This window comes from Lactuca saligna, chromosome 6 (assembly GCF_052625555.1).
Source record: "Lactuca saligna cultivar CGN05327 chromosome 6, ASM5262555v1, whole genome shotgun sequence".
Classification (NCBI taxonomy): Eukaryota; Viridiplantae; Streptophyta; class Magnoliopsida; order Asterales; family Asteraceae; genus Lactuca; species Lactuca saligna.
Genome location: NC_136422.1, coordinates 137,908,330 through 137,916,874, shown reverse-complemented (window position 1 = coordinate 137,916,874; position 8,545 = coordinate 137,908,330). Strand labels below are relative to the sequence as shown.

The window sequence follows — 8,545 nt, the reverse complement described above, 5'->3', positions numbered from 1 at the left end:
AACAATATAAAGCTATATTGGATGCTTATTGCCTGCAATATATTAAAACATTGAGAGGGTAAGCGGCGATTCTTAGTGGGTTCAATAATAGATATAATATAACGTTATGCCATATATATACTTCAATATGGTAGAAGCAAAGAGGAACAAGGAACAACAAAGGCATATATGAATCATGTGATAAACTTTCCATATCAATCAATGACTTGATTCAAAGATATACAATCAATGAGACATAACAATTTCCAAACTTGATATACATCAATAAAGCTTCGGCCCAAATGACACAGAAGACATACAATTTCTGATTAACATTTTGGTAGATTTCAGGCTTATAGCCCTGTCTAACCATTTGCCAACACCATAGAATAGAAATCCTCCTCTTACGGACACATGCTCTACATGGCCAGAGGCTACATACTAGTACCAACATAAATCTAAGTCCTTTTCACTGATCACATGGTCAAGGTATTTTTTTGCTATTAAAAATAGCGAATAAGAATAACACAGGAAAAAACCCGGAATAATAACATTGAAAAGCACATAGCACATATAACACATATCATACAATTGTTCCTATATATTAAACTCACTTTGAAGTAACCGGGGGTTAAAATAGTAATTTGGGCAGCACTTCGTTACTATAAATAACTTTCTTCTATAAAAACCGGGAGCTTTCTTGAAAACTGGGCTCTGTGAAGGTACGGCTTCAAACCGAAAAAATAAATTTCTTGGGCTTCTCGGGCACTTCGGGGCGTGTTTTGGGTGCTAAAATTGATACCGGGGCTTCGGGGGATGTCAAAATAGATAAAATATGGAATTAAGGGTGAAATAGGGCAAAATCTCCAAACTACCGTGAAGGCTCGCAAGCCTCCCTTTTATAGGCCGAGGATGCGAAGGTCGGCCGAGAAAGGTGAGTCAGCGAAGGCAGGTGGCAGCGAGGGAGAGAGACACGCGGCAGGCGTGTGGAGACGTCTTACAACTCGTCTTAGACGACGCCTAGGATGCGATGCGCGTCGGATGCATAATGGACCTCGGCTTCGGACCAAACAACGGCGGACACGGGTCGGATTCGCGAGAAGGGTGGCGTGGCAAGTACTATTCATGCGAGTTTATCCGAAATTCTCAGATTTTGAGCCAAATTCTTCCGAAATTCATAACTTTCGCATATGAACTCCGTTTTTGACGTTCTTTATATGCACGCGTAGGCAGGAATATAATCTACAACTTTGTTTAGACTTGGTTGGCTAATTTGGACTTTATTTTTAATATTATCATTTTTAACAGACCGGGACTGGTAAATCCGTTAAAAATTTATAACTTCTTCATCCGATGTCCGTTTTCGTCAGACTTTTTACCGTTGTTCTACTATTGACGAGACCTTCGATTCTCGTTTAGGTTGTGACGGGACTGGTAAATATCGCTCGATCTTTATTTCGAGTTTTTAGCTGTTTACTGCTATTCCGAAACTTAGAAAAATCATAATTTATTCATATGAAGTCAGATTTAAGAGTTCTTTATATGAAAGTTTATTATTTTAACGAGTTCTACAACTTTCATTTAGATTACTAAGGCTAAAATGTAATTTATCGAAAACTCACTTTTTACGCGACATAGTGTTTGCCGGTTTTATCGCAGATCTTCAATTGGTCATAACTTCTTCGTTATAACTCAAATTTCGACGAGGTTTTCGCCTAAACTTTTCTAACGAGATTCTTTACAACTTTAAATAATAAAATTTTACTTATTTCAAATTTTATATTTCGCTAAATTTCACTATATGATATTTGATTGGAATCTAATAAGACTTCCAATACTTTCTGAATGATTCTAAGTATAATTTTACTTTATTTCTAGTAAAAACCATCTGTTAGAACTCAACATTCAAATTTACATAATATTTCATAATATTATTCACTTTTATAATTTACAATACACGATAACTGAACGTATATGTTACAGATTAAAAGACATGTCAAAAATAAGTTTAATTCCTGCTTTTGATATAAACAATGAAAAATGTAAAACATGCATGTTAACTAAAATCACAAGAAAACCTTTCAAAGATGTTGTTAGGGAAAGCAAGGTGCTGGAACTTATACATAGTGCTTTATATGATTTCCATGCAACACCTTCCCTTAGAAACAAAATGTAACGACCCGATTTTTTAAAGGAAAATTTTCATTTTTGATTAACCAAACAGATTTCCATAAATTACAAAATCCCATATATATAATTATTTTCAAACTCATATCAATTACAGATTTTATTTAAAATATCAAAGTGTCCATAAGACGTCTGTGTGAGAGTGCACGCCGCACCATCACGCTAGGGATGTCAACGGGACCAAACGGGAGCGAGAATAGCTGCCCCCGCTCCCGCCCCCGAAATCAATTGTTGCCCCCGCTCCCGGTCCCGCCCCTGACTCCCCCGTTTACATAGCCCCCGGTCCCGCTCCCGGTTACCTCCATCACCCCCGGTCCCGCCCCCGTTCCCCCGGTTCCCCCGCTTAAAATTCGTTTTTTTGCTAAACGACTACTTTGTGTTAGGCTAAAAAGCTTGTTTTTAATAACTTGAAAAGTTTAAAACATAATCTTTTAGAAACTAAACAATTAAAAATTCAACATTACGAATTCAATATTACAAAACGACAATTCCATCAATCTTAAAAATATAAAATATGACAAATCCAATATTACAAATATAAAATACTTACATATCCAAAAATATATGATCAATTCACTACCTCTTCAATATCTATTAATTGAAAACGGGAAAGTGAAACCTAACCTACATTTAAATTAGAAAATCTAGTTTGTATATGTATTTTATATTAAATATATATTTTTTACATAAATGTACAACCGGGGCCCCACGGGAGTACGGGACGGGAATACCAACTCCCGCTCCTGGTCCCAAAAATAAGCGGGGTTTAATTTTGCCCCCGCTCCCGCTCCCTCTCCCGGTTTTTTTAAAAATTTAGTCCCATACGGGATCGGGATCCCACGGGAGCGGGGTTCCACGGGGGTTTTTGACATCCCTACATCACGCCTTGCCCTTGCCCTTGTGATCCGATGTACCTGAAACAAATCCACAACATGTAAGCTAATGCTTAGTGAGTTCCCCAGAGCATACCCCATACACAATCCACGTAACACATATCATATTAGCTATAAAAGCTACATATACCACATAAGCCATGCATACATAAACCTGTAAGGATACCGTAGGCTCCCCTAGGGTCTCACACTTTCGTACGATGGGCTACCTTACATGGTCTTTACCTGGGAATACCATGGGATACCCCACATGGTCTTATATCCAACTGCCACGGGCTCCCCCTGGGGGGGGGGGGTCTTTCATGCAATTACATACATAATCAACCTAGCATATCATATCACAGAAATGTCTAACATACTACATACATATACATAAGCCTGTAAGGATGTTGCGAGCTCCCCCCAGGGTCTTATACCATCGTGCCATGGGCTACCCCACATGGTCTTTACCTGGGAATGTCATGAGCTACCCCACATGGTCTTATATCCAACTACCACGTGCTCCTCCCAAGGTCTTCCATGCAATAACATACAATTACTAGCATACTACTCAACACAAAGCTAACTATCATAACACATATCTCTACAATGCTAGTGTACCACATAACATAAAATGGGCCGACCTTGGTGCCTTAGACCCATTGGTATGGTGAAAAGACTCACCTCTCTAGAATGCTAAAACTGACAATGCTAGAACTAGATATGTCCTACGTGTTGCTTCGGCTCAACTTCCTATACGCATCATAAGATAGACTTGTTAAAATCCCAAAATTACCCTCAAGGTCAACCTTGGTCAAATTTAAAGTCAACAGTCAAAGTTAATAGTCCATGTTGACCTCAACTAGTCGAGGGCAGCTAGCGACTCATCGAGTTCCCATCGAGTCCAGACAACCTGATCAAACCCTAGCCAACTTGCCGAGTTGTTTCATCAACTCGACGAGTTCACTTGATATTCAGAAGGCGGGGAAACCCGATCTGACTCGTCGTGTTCCTAGAGCAACTCGTCGACTCCCCCCTTCCTATTTGCTTGTTGTGATGATTCACCGAATCGAGGGACTCCAGGGCTTAGATTTAAAGCCCTAAGGTGCCTAGAAGGATAAAGTTTCCAAGTTTACCTTTTAGAACCATTCAAAATGCTCCAAGGCCCTTAAAAAAGGTTGGAAAGCTCCAAAGCTTTGCCATATGGTCCAAAACTCTAGGGATCTGAAATCCCTCCTTTCCAGAAAGGTTTCTAGTCCTCAAAACGTTCCAAAGATGGAGGCTTTATGGACATGCATGTCCCTAGGTCAAAATGGCCAAAATGAGGGAAATATTCCTAAAACTCTTGCATGGTGTCCTTGCTCAACCAAAGGCTAGATCTAGCCCACCTTGGGACCATTTTGCTTTGGAGATTCATAAAGTTGCAAACTTTATGAATCTTATGCATGCAATCAACAAGAAGGGTAGGAAATGAAGAGTAAACTCACGATATAGCCATATTCTATGATAAAAATTAAGTCTTGAAGACTTACAACAGTCCACAAGATGATTAAGCTGAAAGATGGGTGCTTGGTTTGCTGGATATCCTCACTATCTCCTTCTTCTTAAGCTTCAAAGGTCACTCTAGCTCACAAAATGGAAGAGGATGGGATTAGGGTTAGCGTAGAAGTTCTTAGGGTTTGGAGGCTGATGGGAGGTCAGCCTCTAGGCTCTTAAGGAGATTATATAGGGTGCAAACCCTCACCTATTCTAGCATTCTCAAATCTAATTTTAAAAAGAATTTCAGGATGAAATTCCCTCTAACGGGGGGATGATGTCACAACTAGGAATTTTGATGCTTTGTAACAACAATAATGATAACAATTATGAACCAAAAATGTGGAAGCATGTATGATGCTTATTCAATAACAACAAAATCCCTATCAAACACTCTATACAAGCACTTCAAATAGTCAACAAAGGATTGGAAACCCTAGAAATCCCGGTTTAAGTCTATTATGGACTAGGATTTCCTTATTGGGCCTAATGGACCAATAAGCTCCCAATTTGACTAATTTGGGCTTAGAACTCTTATATGGGATCTAATTGGACCCAATTCCATGAAACATAACCTTTTGGGCCTTATAAGCCTAAAATGGACTAGTTTATCTTTAATGGGCCTTATTGGGCCACAACAAATCCAATTAGCTTTAATGGACTCAAATCCATTCCTTTATGCTAGATTTGGGCCGTAAACACCTCTAAGGGCCCAATGGGCAGAAAACCATCAAAATGGGCCTCCTATTATTGGAACCAAGCATTAAAGGCCTACTCCATCTCTCTTCTCTCTCTTTCTCGGCCCAAGAGAAAAAAAAAGAGAATAATAAGGGTTGACTTTTATATGCCACCTTCCTATCATACACCAAATAAACATGCATGGTCCAACATATATCCAAGACCCATCTCCTGTTCCCATGCACTTATCTCTCTCTTCCCCTCTCTCCTCTTATTTTGGCCGAGACCATCACATACACACCCACACTCTTCCAAATTCTCTCAAACATTCACAAGAACACTCTACATTTCCTCCCGAATTTTCAAAAATTTGCACATCTTCAAGAAGAGTTTCATCATCAAAAATCATCAATTCTTGGTAAGTCCTACCACACTTAAGTTGTATAACTTCATTTTCATGTTAGATCACTCATTTTAAGTAAGTTTTTCATGATCTACTCCTTAGAAGCTTCTTACGTTCGAAATCAACCCAAGAAAGCTTGCTAGGGCCGAAAATAGCATCAAACTTCTTTCATTTATTCTTCAAAACCGAGATCCACAAGAAAAGGTGAGTTCATACCCCTCTATTTTCGGTTTTCATATGTTTTATGGGGGGATAATACAAGTAAAATGTGTAGATCTATGTGTATGTGTATGTTATGTTTGATTTCATGTGTTTATGTGGTAAATGTGTAACAAAAAGAATAGTAATTCGAGATATATGGCTCTAAGAGGAATATAAACATGATCTACGATGTATTACACTAAAACAAGTTAAGAAAAATCACCCTCTAAGATTAAAGTATACATATTGCAACATAAAACTCACTTTTGGGCTAAAATTGTCAAACAAACAAAAGTTAGGTTGAAAAATTGCTATTCATGGTTTTCTCAAGGATTAAAAGAGTCAAAACAGTAAAAATAAGTGTTTTTATGAATATCATACTCTTTTAAAGGTTAGAAATGAAATTTATGGCTTAATGGGCCAAATTTTGGGTTTTTCGGCCCAATGAGCCAAAACTTGCAAAAATTACAACTTTCAAGGGGTTGAAATGTTAAACTTCTCAAAACAGGGGGTAAAAGGGGTGAATAAAACTAATTCAGGGGTTAAAATGATGTATTTTCCAAACAAGGGCCAAAATTGTAAACTTTTTGGATTTTGGGCCAAAATTGTAAAAGTTGCAAAAAGTTTGGGTTGTAACTGAAGAAAACTTTTCTGGAAGGGTTGAAACTGCCAAAGAATAAGTTTTGAGCTAAATATATCACTTGAACAAGTCTATGGGTCAAAAGTGTCAAGAAAATGGTTTAAGGGCTTAAAATGTTTTTTTTTGTATAAAGGACTAAAATTGTCAATTTTACTAAAGAAGGGTTGAAAGGGTTCAAACCTATATTTTTGAGTCAATTATTTTATTTTTAAGACATTTGAGTTAAAATAAAATGCCAGACTACAATTCATGAAAATGGAAAGATGGAATACGTATAATTTCTAAGATCGTTATAAATAACCAACCGACCTCGTTCTGGTGCGAAATTAACAATTACCCAATCAAACTTTCCAACAAATATACTATACCTAAAACAAGTAAACATCCAAATATTTGGTCTTGAAAGTTCCAATCATGCTTGTTCGGCCTTTGTGATCCATTAACACGATTTTTGGGCCCAATGGATAATAATAAATGTTTTTGGGCCTTCTATGATCCAAATTCATATTTAAGAGACCCTCAATGACTTTTAAGTGCTATTGGGCCTTAGTGGCCCATTAGTATTGCTAGTAAGGTTCAAGTAAATCAAATGCGAAATGGGACAACATGCCATTCGTATACCCAATAGTCATAAATAATACGTGAGATTAGTAGGACCTTGTAATCCTCTTCTCGTTTATTAGGTCTACCTTCAATTCAGTAAACATAAAAAAAGATTTTGTTTTTTCAAATTCATCTGGGTTTGTCTGAGTTTAATATATATATATATATATATATATATATATATATATATATATATATATATATATATATATATATATATATATATATATATAGACTTCGATATTCATAAATAACAAGTATTTTATATCTAGTACAAATAAGCGAGTCCTTATTATGAAAATGCCCATTTTTTTTTTTTTAGTTTTTGACGTTTATGGTCACAAACAACAAATACTGAAATATGGTTATGTAAAACCTATTTTTACATTTTTGTGATTTTTAGGTCAAGTTAACTTTATATGTTTTAAACAACATATTTTTGGTCAAAACCCACAAAAATGGTACCATAACCTAGTTATGATCATTTTTGTTAGAAAACCCACTTTTACATAAAACGATAAATTTTAAAGTTTTCTTTTTGTAAAACTAAATCTTTGATATTTTTGGGTAGTTTCATGATATATGTCCAAAATAACATATTTTAGTTTATAACCCCTACAAATGCAGTAATAACTTGGTTATAACCATTTTTACTAGAAAAGTCATATTATGCTCATAAAAACCCTAATTTTTATAGTTTTGTGTTTATAACTTTTTCATAAGAACATGTAGCATGTTTATACCTGTTTTTCATAGTTTCTATATAAAACAAACTTTTACATCTAAATATTCATAAAGCTTGGTAATAACATTATTTAAAGTATATAGGGCTTTTACACAACATATAAGTAAGAATTCTTAGTAACTTGTATATTTTTACAAGTTTACTTGTATTCTACCCCTAAAACTTAGAAATCTCGAAATTGAAGGGGTATGAACTCACCTTATGTGTGTTTTCTTGATGAATGGAAGGTCGTAGATGGAAAGTTTCAAGTCAAGAACACTTGAAGAACACTTTGAAGATTTGAAGATCCTACGAATAGTAACACATGATAATGTGTGTAAATAGATTGAAACTAGCATATATATATATGTGAAGAATCACTAGAAGATGGAGGAAGTACTTACCAAAAACTTAAGCAACAACTTGGAAGAAACTTGTTAGGGAAGTTGAGAGTTCTTTCTTGAAGAAGGAGAGAAATGATGAAGAGGATGCTGTGTAAGAGGTCTTTTGGTCGTGAGTTAAAGAGAGAGTGGGATAAAGGGTGGGTGGGGGTGGGTAGGGTGAGTTATGAGGGGTATTAGATGGTGTTGCAAAAAGAGGAGACCAACTTGTCTTGTTTTGGGGTTAGTGTAATGACATAAAGGTTGTTTGTTTAGGATGGGGGAACATTATATTAACTAGTAACTTTTAAAAAAATAGTCAAACCTTTATCAGCTCTTAGC

The 8,545-nt window shown here is 36.2% G+C and overlaps 1 long non-coding RNA gene across 1 annotated transcript; it reads right to left on the bottom strand.

Annotated features, from left to right (window-relative positions):
• Window positions 1-2,671: 2,671 nt before the first annotated feature.
• On the bottom strand, window positions 2,672-8,318 carry LOC144999829 (uncharacterized). Its single transcript, XR_013661013.1, has 3 exons — window positions 8,228-8,318; window positions 8,043-8,132; window positions 2,672-3,080 (listed from the first exon to the last, which is right to left on the bottom strand). It is a non-coding gene; the product is annotated as an uncharacterized LOC144999829 (long non-coding RNA).
• Between the last annotated feature and the right edge of the window lie 227 nt (window positions 8,319-8,545).